This window comes from Puma concolor, chromosome A2 (genome assembly GCF_028749965.1).
Source record: "Puma concolor isolate L17-30 chromosome A2, mPumCon1.1.hap2, whole genome shotgun sequence".
NCBI lineage: Eukaryota > Metazoa > Chordata > Mammalia > Carnivora > Felidae > Puma > Puma concolor.
The window spans coordinates 105,010,245-105,020,608 of NC_141668.1; the positions used below are offsets into that span (position 1 = coordinate 105,010,245).

General features: G+C 54.6%; 2 long non-coding RNA genes across 2 annotated transcripts; one reads left to right on the plus strand and one right to left on the minus strand.

The window, feature by feature from the left end:
- Window positions 1–3,041: 3,041 nt before the first annotated feature.
- LOC147583376 (uncharacterized) lies at window positions 3,042–7,009 on the minus strand. The gene is made up of 2 exons (XR_015248153.1): window positions 6,417–7,009; window positions 3,042–3,763 (listed from the first exon to the last, which is right to left on the minus strand). It is a non-coding gene; the product is annotated as an uncharacterized LOC147583376 (long non-coding RNA).
- On the plus strand, window positions 5,576–9,787 carry LOC147583377 (uncharacterized). The gene is made up of 2 exons (XR_015248154.1): window positions 5,576–7,181; window positions 9,194–9,787. It is a non-coding gene; the product is annotated as an uncharacterized LOC147583377 (long non-coding RNA).
- Window positions 9,788–10,364: the final 577 nt, after the last annotated feature.

Sequence of the window (10,364 nt, forward strand, 5' to 3'; positions counted from 1 at the left end):
TTTATGTGAAGGAGCCACGGGACGGGGACGAGGAGAGAAGAAGGACGGCGGCAGAAGCCTTTGCAGGGTCTCCGTAGAAGTGGGGCTTAAACCCCCTGCTAACGGCCGGGTTATCTCTGCCTCTGCTGATAAAAGCTGACAGTTACTGGGAACCGCCAGCAGCCTTATGTGGGTGACGGGGACCTGAAGGCCCCGCGTTGAAATGAGGCTAAGGTCATTTCGGTAACCACTCAAGGTCACGGAGCTAAACAGGAAATGAAGTCTGGGTTTGCGCACAAATCCGTTCGATACCGAGCCCCACGCGGGCCAGGGGCCAGGTCCCTTCCTCTTCTGCCGGCCAGTGCTCAGCCCTTCTCCAGCCGGCTCTGGGGCTGCCTCGGTGGGTCTTCTGTCACTCTAACGTGTTTCTCGAAGTGGGGTCCCAGGACCGGCAACGTCAGTATCACCTGGGAACTTGTCCGGAAGGCAGATTCTCAGACCTCACCTGTGGCCTACTGCCTCAGAAACCCTGTGTCCGGAAATCGGGACTGTGACAAGACCTCTGGTGGTGTTAGGGACCGAACGGTGCTCCCCACAAATTCGAATGCTTCAGCCCCAGCCCCCAACACGGCGATATTTGGTGATAGGGCCTTAGAAGAGGTGATTCAGTTAAAATGAGGTCATTTGGGTGGGCCCTGATCCAACCTGACCGGTAACCTGACAGGAAGAGGGGACTGGACACAGACACAGGGAGGGAGGACCTGGTTGGGACACGGGAAGAAGACGGCCATCTGCACGCCCAGGAGGGAGGCCTCTGGAGGGACCAGCCCCGCCCACACCTCCATCCTGGACTCCCGTGCGTGGGAATAAATCCCTGCTGTGTAAGCCACCCAGTCCGTGGTATTTGTCACAACAGCCTGAGCTGACTGACACAGGGTGTTCTGAGAAGCTCTGGGCAAACCCGCCAAGCTGGCCCCCACCGAGGGCCTCTGCTAGAAACGCCTTCCATGGCCCCACTCCTCCTCCTCCTCACCCCTCTCCTCCTCCTCCTCTTGGGGGTCGGCACTTGATGTCTTCTCCCCAGAGGGTCTGTTCCCGAGGATCTCCCACCCCTGTCCCTGGCAGCTGTCCACCCTCCTGTGTTCACACAATGGCCTTGTGTGCCCTGGGCCAGAGTGTTTCACACTATTATTTAAAAAAAAAATTTTAATGTTTATTCATTTTTGAGAGAGAGAGAGAGAAAGAGACAAAGTGTGAGCGAGGGGAGGGGCAGAGAGAGAGAAGGAGACACAGAATCTGAAGCAGGATCCAGGCTACGAGCTGTGGGCACAGAGCCCGACGCGGGGGTCGAACTCAGGAACCGCGAGATCGCGACCTGAGCTGAAGTCGGACACTTAACTGACTGAGCCCCTCAGGCGCCCCGCATTTCACACTATCGATCATTTTGCTTGTGTGTTATGTGCACGCTGCACCCTGGGACATTCGTCTCTTATGTCTGGTTCACACTGAATTTTCAACGCCTACAACAGTGCCTCTGGTATACAGTAAGTGCTGCGTAACTGCTGGACAGACCGGAAGCTTCCCTCCTGCCATGATGGAGCAGCAGGCAGGGGAGGATGTGGGAGTACATTCTGAATGGCTTGTAGCCTCAGACCCTGGCTGTGACACAAGCTTTCAGGGCCCCAGGCCACAGGGTCAGAGCAGTCTCCGGAGGCGGACCCAGGGCCCAGATTACGTCCAAGCCGGTTCCCAGCTGAGAGCCTTGCACAGGGGACTCTAATACCGCACAAGGTCAATGTGCTGCTGGTACAGCCAGGAAGAAAAGTCAGATGCCCTGAATTATTCCCTGTGGAGGTCTCAGCGAGTGGGGATCAGAGGTGGGTTGTGAACGAAGCCATTCCTTCCAGAAAGACCATCCCTCGGCACAAGGGCCAGGCTGTCCTGCTCTTCACCACGGCAGCGTCCACATGACACCCAAAGCGCCTTGGGCGTGTAGCCGCTGCCCGACCACCAACTTACGGCTCTGGGTCCCTGAGCCACAACAGACATCGAGGGTGGGCTCAGTGGTGATGCATTTTGAGACGAATCCTCCAAGTGCAGCTCCCCTGATGTCCCCGCCCCTGAGGCCCCGTGCCTCGGCACTCGAGATGAGGACAAACGTATTGTGCAAATACGGAAGCAAAAGGTTTGGGAAGCAAGTGAAGTTTTTTGTTCCAGGCTGCTTAGCGATTGCTCTATGTTGCTGTCATTTTCGGTATCTCTGGCTGGGTTGGGCCGTTTTTATTTTTATTCTATTCTATTCTATTCTATTCTATTCTATTCTATTCTATTCTATTCTTCTATTTATTTTTTTAAGAAATGATATGAGAAGCATGGTTGGGGAAAGATTTATGTATTTTTTTCAAGTTCTATTTATTTATTTTGCGGGAGAGAGCGAGTGGGGAGGGGCAGAGAGAAGGGGAGAGAGATCCCACTCGGCTTCCACGCTGGCGGCACAGAGCTCCGGCGGGGCTCCCCCTCGCGAACTGTGAGATCATGACCTGAGTTGAAATCTAGAGTCAGACGCTTAACCAACTGAGCCACCCCGGGGCCCCTGGCCATTTTTAAATGTGAGATCAGACAGATAAGCATCCAACTTCGGCTCAAGTCATGATGTCACGGTTCGTGGGTTCGAGCCCCACGTGGGGCTCTGTGCTGACGGCTCGGAGCTTGGAAGCTGCTTCAGATCCTGTGTCTCCCACTCTCTCTGCCCCTCCCCCGCTCACGCTCTGGTTCTCTCTGCCTCTCAAAAATAAAGAAACATTTGGGGCGCCTGGGTGGCTCAGTCGGTTGAGCGGTCAACTTCGGCTCAGGTCATGATCTCGCGGTCCGTGAGTTCGAGCCCCGCGTCGGGCTCTGTGCTGACAGCTCAGAGCCTGGAGCCTGTTTCAGATTCTGTGTCTCCTTCTCTCTCTGACCCTCCCCCATTCATGCTCTGTCTCTCTCTGTCCCAAAAATAAATAAACTTAAAAAAAAAAAAAAAGAAAGAAACATTAAAATAAATAAATACATGTGACAAGAGAGACCGTTAGAATTGACTTTAGTTTTGGTTAGATTCTGGGTAATACAGACCCACACAGTAAGGATGGACTTAGGAATTTATGGGCATGTAAAACTCGCCCAACTACTATTCTTAGACTGGAGGCAGAGAGTACCGCTCCCTTTTCTGTGGGTCAGAGTATTTCTGCGTGTCCTTCCTCACCCCACACCTCACTGTCACCTGGGAACGCATCTCAACAGCTCCGAGCTCCTGCAGGACTGCTGTGGACAAGTGTGGATGGAGATGGACAGATAAGTGATGGGTTAAGAGTGGTGCCACGTAGGGGGTCAAGTCCCACAGAAGCTGCAAGGTCACGTGATGGTCAAGGTGTTCTGAATTCTTGCGAAGCGAGACTCTTCAACGCAGAGAACGAGCGGGATTTTGCTTGGTGGCCGTCGTATCCTGGACGCCCTGTGTCTAACGGGGAAACGAAATGGCGTCTGTGTCCGGGCAGGACTGAGTGCTCGCCGAACGGCGCTGGGAAAGTTTTAAAGCACGGAACAGGTGCATCCGTGCTGCACACCCCTGCGTGGCTTCCGCTTTATGTTTACATCAGCGAGACGCCGGGATCGGGTGGCTGGGGAGGTGCTTCCTGGGAGGGTGCCTCTCGGAAATGGGTCTGCTGCCACCACGGCTTCCCCAGGTTCCAGGGAAGAAGGCGGCGATCCCTCCCAAGGCTTTGCCGAATTTTATGCCTGTTTAAACCTGAAAGATTAATATTAGCGATTACTATGGGCCAGGAGCTGCGCTAAACACTTTACCTATCGTGTGAGTAGGATTAGTCGGCGGTTCCCATTTCACAGACGAGGAAACTGAGGCTTAAGGAGGAGCAGTAAACTCTACAGGCTTGATTGGTTCTCCCTGCCTCCATAAAGGCGGCCCTGGGTATTTGGACTCCCCTCCCGGCTCAAAACAGTAAGAACCCTTGTGAAACGGCTGGCTAAGAGTCACTCTTCTTAGAAGCACCAAAGAGCTGGAAGGCAGGAAGGAGCCACCGGACCTAAATGGGACAGAAAGCGGGAGCCCAGGGAGGGGACCAGCGCTCAGAAACTGTTCTCAACCGGAAGGCAGGTACCGAACAAGGATCGGAACTTCAGCGTTGGAAGGTCTCATGCAGAGCAGGTACAGAAACCCACGCCAGGTGGGGGGCCTCCCCGGAGATCCTCGCAAGAAGCCGGGGATCCTTTCACCACCCCCCAAGAGTAGTGGTGAGCCAGAGGGGGCAGGCCCCCAGGGAAGCAGAGCCCGGGGTTGGCTCACTTGGCGGCCCCAGGTTATTTGGAGCCCTGGACCTGATGCAGTGTGGACGTTGGCCCAGCGTGTGGCCAAGCGCCCACGCGCCAGCCCTTTCCACCGGGAGCTGCCTTCATCCTAAACCCTCCAGTATTTCAGCGGATCGTTCTGAAAACGCGATGACCAGCACACAGAGAGACCCCAGCCGGCACGGAGACCGGACACCATGAGTGAGAACCAGTCAAGGCAAGTGTCAACAGAACACGTCTGCCAAGACGGACGTGTTGGGCTTGATGAGACGGAGATTGTCCGACGAGGTCTCACGGGTGCCAGCGAGTCAAGTGGGAAAAGGGACTCAGAGAAGTTCCTGCCCCCCCAGCAGCTGGTGTAGGTGGCATCGGGCGCTGGTCTTCCCCTACCGCGGGGCCGGACGTTCGTCTCGCTACTGTCACTGGACAGATATCCAGGTGTCCACAGAACGTCTGTGACTGGCCTTCTCAGAAGCGGGGATCAGCTGCCACAGAATATTGGCAGCGATGCAAATGCGCGAAGTAGGATTACCGACATTAATGAAAGAGTGAGCATCGGGCACTGGCTAGGGGCCCAGATCACACCGGCCCTCAGAACAGGTGCTATTAAGATGGGTCACATGGTCTGAATGAGGACAGTGACCCACCCCCGGGCCGCTCAACAGCTCAGGGGCCGCCGGGGGGCAGACACAGAGGAGCCGACCCCAGACTACCCCCTCCCCCCGTCTTAACACACCCTCACTCTGCGGCCCACGGACTCTCTGCCCCACTCCCCAGGTGGGCCTGCGGTGGCCCTCAGTGCTCCCAAAGGGGGCTTCTGAGTTCTTGAGAGTTATTTATTTTATTTTTTAGATGTTTCTTTATTTATTTTGAGAGAGAGAGAGAGAGAGAGAGAGAGGGAGGGAGGGAGGGAGGGAGACAGCGAATCTCCAGCAGGCTCTGCACTGCCGACGCGGAGCCCGATGGGGGGCTCGAACTCACGAACCGTGACATCATGACCTGAGCCAAAATCAGGAGTCAGATGCTTAACAGACTGAGCCAGTCAGGAGCCCCAGCGTTCTTGAGATTTACACGTTATTTCCTCATTTCTTTCCAGGAAGCGAGGAAGACATTCTTTCCTAGCTCGTGTCAACACGACATCCTCCTTTCCCCCAACACAAAACACGCCAGAAAGTGCCAGGGAGCACCCTCGGGTCCCGTCAGGAGCTGCTGTCTGTGTTGCAGGGACAGAAAAGGCAGAGGAGAGTCGGGTGGCCGGGCAGGTGGAGTTTCTCCATCAGGCAGCCATCGGGGCCTTGGCCGAGCCACACGTGCCCCCGAAACTGGTTCCCTGACCTGTAGCACTGACATCACAGTCTGTGTGTTAATTTCCTCTGCCTTTGTGACCCACGGTGACATGCAGTCTCACCTTCCGCACCTTCTGTACCTTCGGCCAACACCGCCTAGGACCTCCTGTGCCACCAGTTAGGAGACAGAGGCAGGAACTGAAATTCATTCCTGACGTTTACAGAGTCAGAGGATCCCAACACCTGATCCCTCCCTTCCAGTCCTTAGAGAAGTGGGGTTGTCCCGGAAGTGGCTTCCGAAATGTTCCCAGCTGCCGCCCTGGGTCCTCCCCCAGGTCACTGCGGAGCAGAGAGCAGCCCAGATGCCCACGGAGAGCGCATCCCTCCGCAAGGACCCCCGTGCAGGCCAATCACAGGCCGTGTGCGGTCTCCCTCCGGGCAAGGCTCTTCTGCCCTGTGCTAATCCGCCCGGACTCACTCCTGCACAATCTTTCCTGCTGTTCATCTCCACTGATGCAACAATTTACTGGAACATAGGGACGGAATGTTCCAAAAGAATTGCCCAAGTGTCTGTCTGCTTTGGACGAGGCTTTATTTATGTTATCTGTGAAGGCGAGTGGCACAGCTCTCACACACTCTGGGAGTCCAGACAGCCCCGAGCGTGCCGGGCGCAGGGGTGGGGGGCGGGGGGAGAGCAAAGAAACTCTGTGCCCGTTGCCAGCAGGTGAGCCTGGGAAAAGGGATTCGGTGGAAACCGGGGGTTCCCTTCATGCCCAACCTCAAACCGCTCCCTCCCTGCAAGTTTCCTACTGCCGGAAGTCCTCTGGTGTCGCGGACTACCTTGAGTTTCCCAGCGCCCGTGGGTAGCGTCGTCCGTCTCCATGCAACATCGTGGTACATTGTGGGAAGCCGGCCGTGTCATTTTCCTAGGCCGCCACAGCGTTTTTCTTTTTACAAGAATCAAACCACCCGTCTGCCTCCTAGTTCTTAAAAGTGTTTGTTGTTGTTTTTCACACGCAGCCAAGGAAGGATGTGTCTGCCAAGCAAGCGTAGCGGTAATTAAAACGTGACGGCAGCTATCGCCAAGAACTCCTCCCACGCCCGGTCAAGGGCGGCACGAGGTGTCACAGTCGCGGGCAGGGGCCCGCCCGTGCTCCCACCGGGCAGGTGTCCGCGTCTGCATCGGCGATCCCAATGCCGGGACCCACAGCCAGGTGTGGGTTTCGAACAGGAGCCCTTGAACGAGCGCGTGACTGGTCATTGCTTCACAGAGCCCTTTTTAAATGGTGAAAGTCTGCGCCGAGCTTGGAGGATTATCAAAGTGCAAACAAGAGGAAAGAGCTCAGGGGCTGGGGAGGGCTTTGTTCAGCTGGCGCCTTCTCAGGCCGTCTGGGCTGCGGGGACCTGGAGAGTCCTTGGCAGGAGCGGATGAAAAGGTGGCGGTGCCCCAGGCCCCCCAAGCACCTTCCAGCCTCCGGAAGGACAGGGTGACCCCCTGGACCGAGAGCCCCTTGGTGAAAGAGGACTTCACCCACCGCTTGGTAGCGCCTCTGCTCTCCAAGAGACAAGTGGGAGGTGAGGTGTCCCCATCGTACAGATGGAAACACAGCGAGTGTGGACGCTGCCCGCAGCTGTCCCCTGGGTTAGAAGGAAAGCTGGAAACGTCCCCAGGCGACCCAACCGCAAAGCCTCGTAGTGAGGACACTGATGGCGTCTCCTGCTCCTGCCCAGGGGGCCGAGTTTTCCGCCTCCGGAAAAGGGCGACTGGCCATCAGAGGCGACTTCCTAACTGGAAAAAATCGTTTGCCGTGATGATAGAGATTCTAAGTAGTCACGTCAAGGAATAAGTTCATACGGAGAATTAGGGTTTTGCAGACTCTCTTTTTGGTAGATTTTTCTGGAAAAATTAAGCAGGAGAGACTTTGACGAGGATGTCCCCCGCTCTGTCTCCGTCTGCCCCACAACGACGCAGAACTTGGTAAAGGGACAGAAGCTATAGAGACAGTTCAGGAAATGGATGTGGGACAGGTGTCTCTCGTCAGGGCAGTGGCCATATAGTTCGCTGACAAGATAACAGAGTTAAACTTTTCCATATGCACCGTGTTTAAAAACCACTTCTGGGGCGCCTGGGTGGCGCAGTCGGTTAAGCGTCCGACTTCAGCCAGGTCACGATCTCGCGGTCCGTGAGTTCGAGCCCCGCGTCGGGCTCTGGGCTGATGGCTCAGAGCCTGGAGCCTGTTTCTGATTCTGTGTCTCCCTCTCTCTCTGCCCCTCCCCCGTTCATGCTCTGTCTCTCTCTGTTCCAAAAATAAATAAAAACGTTGAAAAAAAAATTAAAAAAAAAAAAAAAAACACTTCTACCTGGTTTTATTCATCGTTTGGATTCTTTTTTTTAATTATTTTTTTAATGTTTATTTATTTTTGAAAGAGAGAGAGAGAGAGAGGGTACAAGCGGGGGAGGTGAGAGGGAGGGAGACACAGGATCCAAAGCAGGCTCCAGGCTCAGAGAGCCTGACGCGGGGCTCGAACCCACGAACCATAAGATCGTGACCTGAGCCAAAGTCAGGACGCTCAACCGACTGAGCCACCCAGGCGCCCCCTTTAAGACTGTATTTTTTGATCAACATTGAAAATCAATCATTATTGATTACTTCTACTACCCTTCAAGCACACATTTTTCCTTTTACTTCTGCCCTGGGTCCCAAAGTCCTCGTTGAAACTGTCTGAAATTTTAGTGCCCACATTTTTCTACGTTATGCCTTATTTTCTCTAAGAATATATATATATATATATATATATATTTTTTTTTTAATAATTTTGTATCAATGTTGCTAAAATTTTAGAAAAGGAAAAAAAAAAACAAAACAGCTCTGGGTAGTTTGAGCTAATGCTACCAAGCAGCTCCCGTGATGTTTAGAAGGATGGAGAATGGGCTTGGAGCCACTTCCAAGCACAGTTTCCTCACTGCTTCTAGGTCTTTATGTCTCACCCTTGACGGTCAAATTCCCATCAGGAATACCTAGAGAGGAGCAGGTCGTGGAGGTCCTGGGAAAGTGCTGGAATGTCCACTGGGCTGTGCTCACGGCTCAGCCTGAGGGCCCTTCAGAATTTCTGCTCCTTGGGGCGCCCGGGGGGCTCAGTCCCTGAAGCATCTCACTACAGCTCAGGTCACGATCTTGCGGATACGGAGTTTGAGCCCCGCGTCGGGCTCTGTGCTGACAGCTCAGGGCCCGGAGCCTGCTTTGGAGTCTGTGTCTCCCTCCCTCTCTCTGCCCCTCCCCTGCTCATGCTCCGTCTCTCTCTGTCTCAAAAATAAATAAAAACATTTTAAAAAAATTAAAAAAAAAAAAAGACCTTCTGCCTCTTACTGGGAGCCAGATGTGGGTGGACATGAGACCACTCCCCAGGCCTCTCCCCATTGCTGAGATGTTTGCCCACCCCGGCCAGGCCACTCTGGTTCTCTCAGCATCCTATTTGTCACTGTATTCCTGGTGCTTGACACAGAGTGAGCCCCATGTTTGCTGAAGAAATAAATGTGTATGAACCAATAGCTGGTAATACCTTCATTTTCCCGTTTTCGGCCACAGGTCTGCACACCCTTAGAGACTCTCATTTAAACATCATGCCATCTTGCTCAACTGAAGGACAAGTGTGTCGTTGACCCAGGGCAGGGGCTCAGCCACGCCCCCCCAACACCTTCGTGCTGCTCGATGCCACTGCGGACCGGGGTTTTATCGTTCATCTCTCCTTCGCTGACAGCAGAGAAGGTTCCAGTGCTCAAATCCATGCCTTGAAGTCTGTGAAATGCAGGGAAGGAGTAGGGCTGCTGGTGGCGAGTTTCCCTTGCACCTTGCCCAGCGCATCTCTCTGTGGCCCCGGACCATCCTGTCCTCGTGTGCAGTCTGGGGACAGGGTTGTGGTGGCCCATGACTGGCGTAGATGTTTTTAAGAATCCAAGACTCCGGGGGCGCCTGGGTGGCTCAGTTGGTTGATTGCCCGACTCTTGGTTTCGGCTCAGCTCACGACCTCAGTTCATGATCAGGGGGTTCGTGAGTTCAGGCCCTGCCTTGGTCTCTGCACTGACAGCATGGAGCCTGCTTGCGATTCTCTCTCTCCCTCTCTCTGCCTCCCCCCACTGGCTCTCTGCCTCTGTCTTTCAAAATAAATAAATAAAACCCGAACGATAGAAAAAAGAATGCAAAACTCCGCGCACAAAGAGCTGGATGGTGCAGACACACGTCGGCCTCCTGCCCCGCTTGGAGGTGGGGAACTGGGATCTCGGAGATTCAGACCTCCCCCCCACACACACACACTTGCGTGTGCCAGAACCCACAGCTGCTGAGTGTGTCGCTGTCTTCTTGAAGATAGAATAGCAGCCAAGCATTTTGCGTCTGCTGTTCTGAAGGCTGCAAATGCCTTGAAGGCTTCTCTCCGTCAAGAGGAGGGAGCAAGGGTCCCTGAAATAGTTACTCATCTGGAGGCGTGCTGTCCACCAAATAACGAGGGGGAAAGCGGCCAAAGAATCCTGAAATCAGGTGGCATGGGGAGAGAGGGAGTCCACAGGTTTTCCGTCTATGAGATTCTGGAACATGCAGCCCAGCTGAAGCTCACGAGGGCGATAGGGCCCCCGCGTGCCCTCCCACCTCCTTCACCCCGAGAAAGGGGCCTTCGGTCACTGGGTCCGGCAAGGCAACCTCGCCAGGGCTGTGCCTCATGCCTGCCCAGTCCGAGCCCGAAGGCACAGCCCTGCTCCCTCTC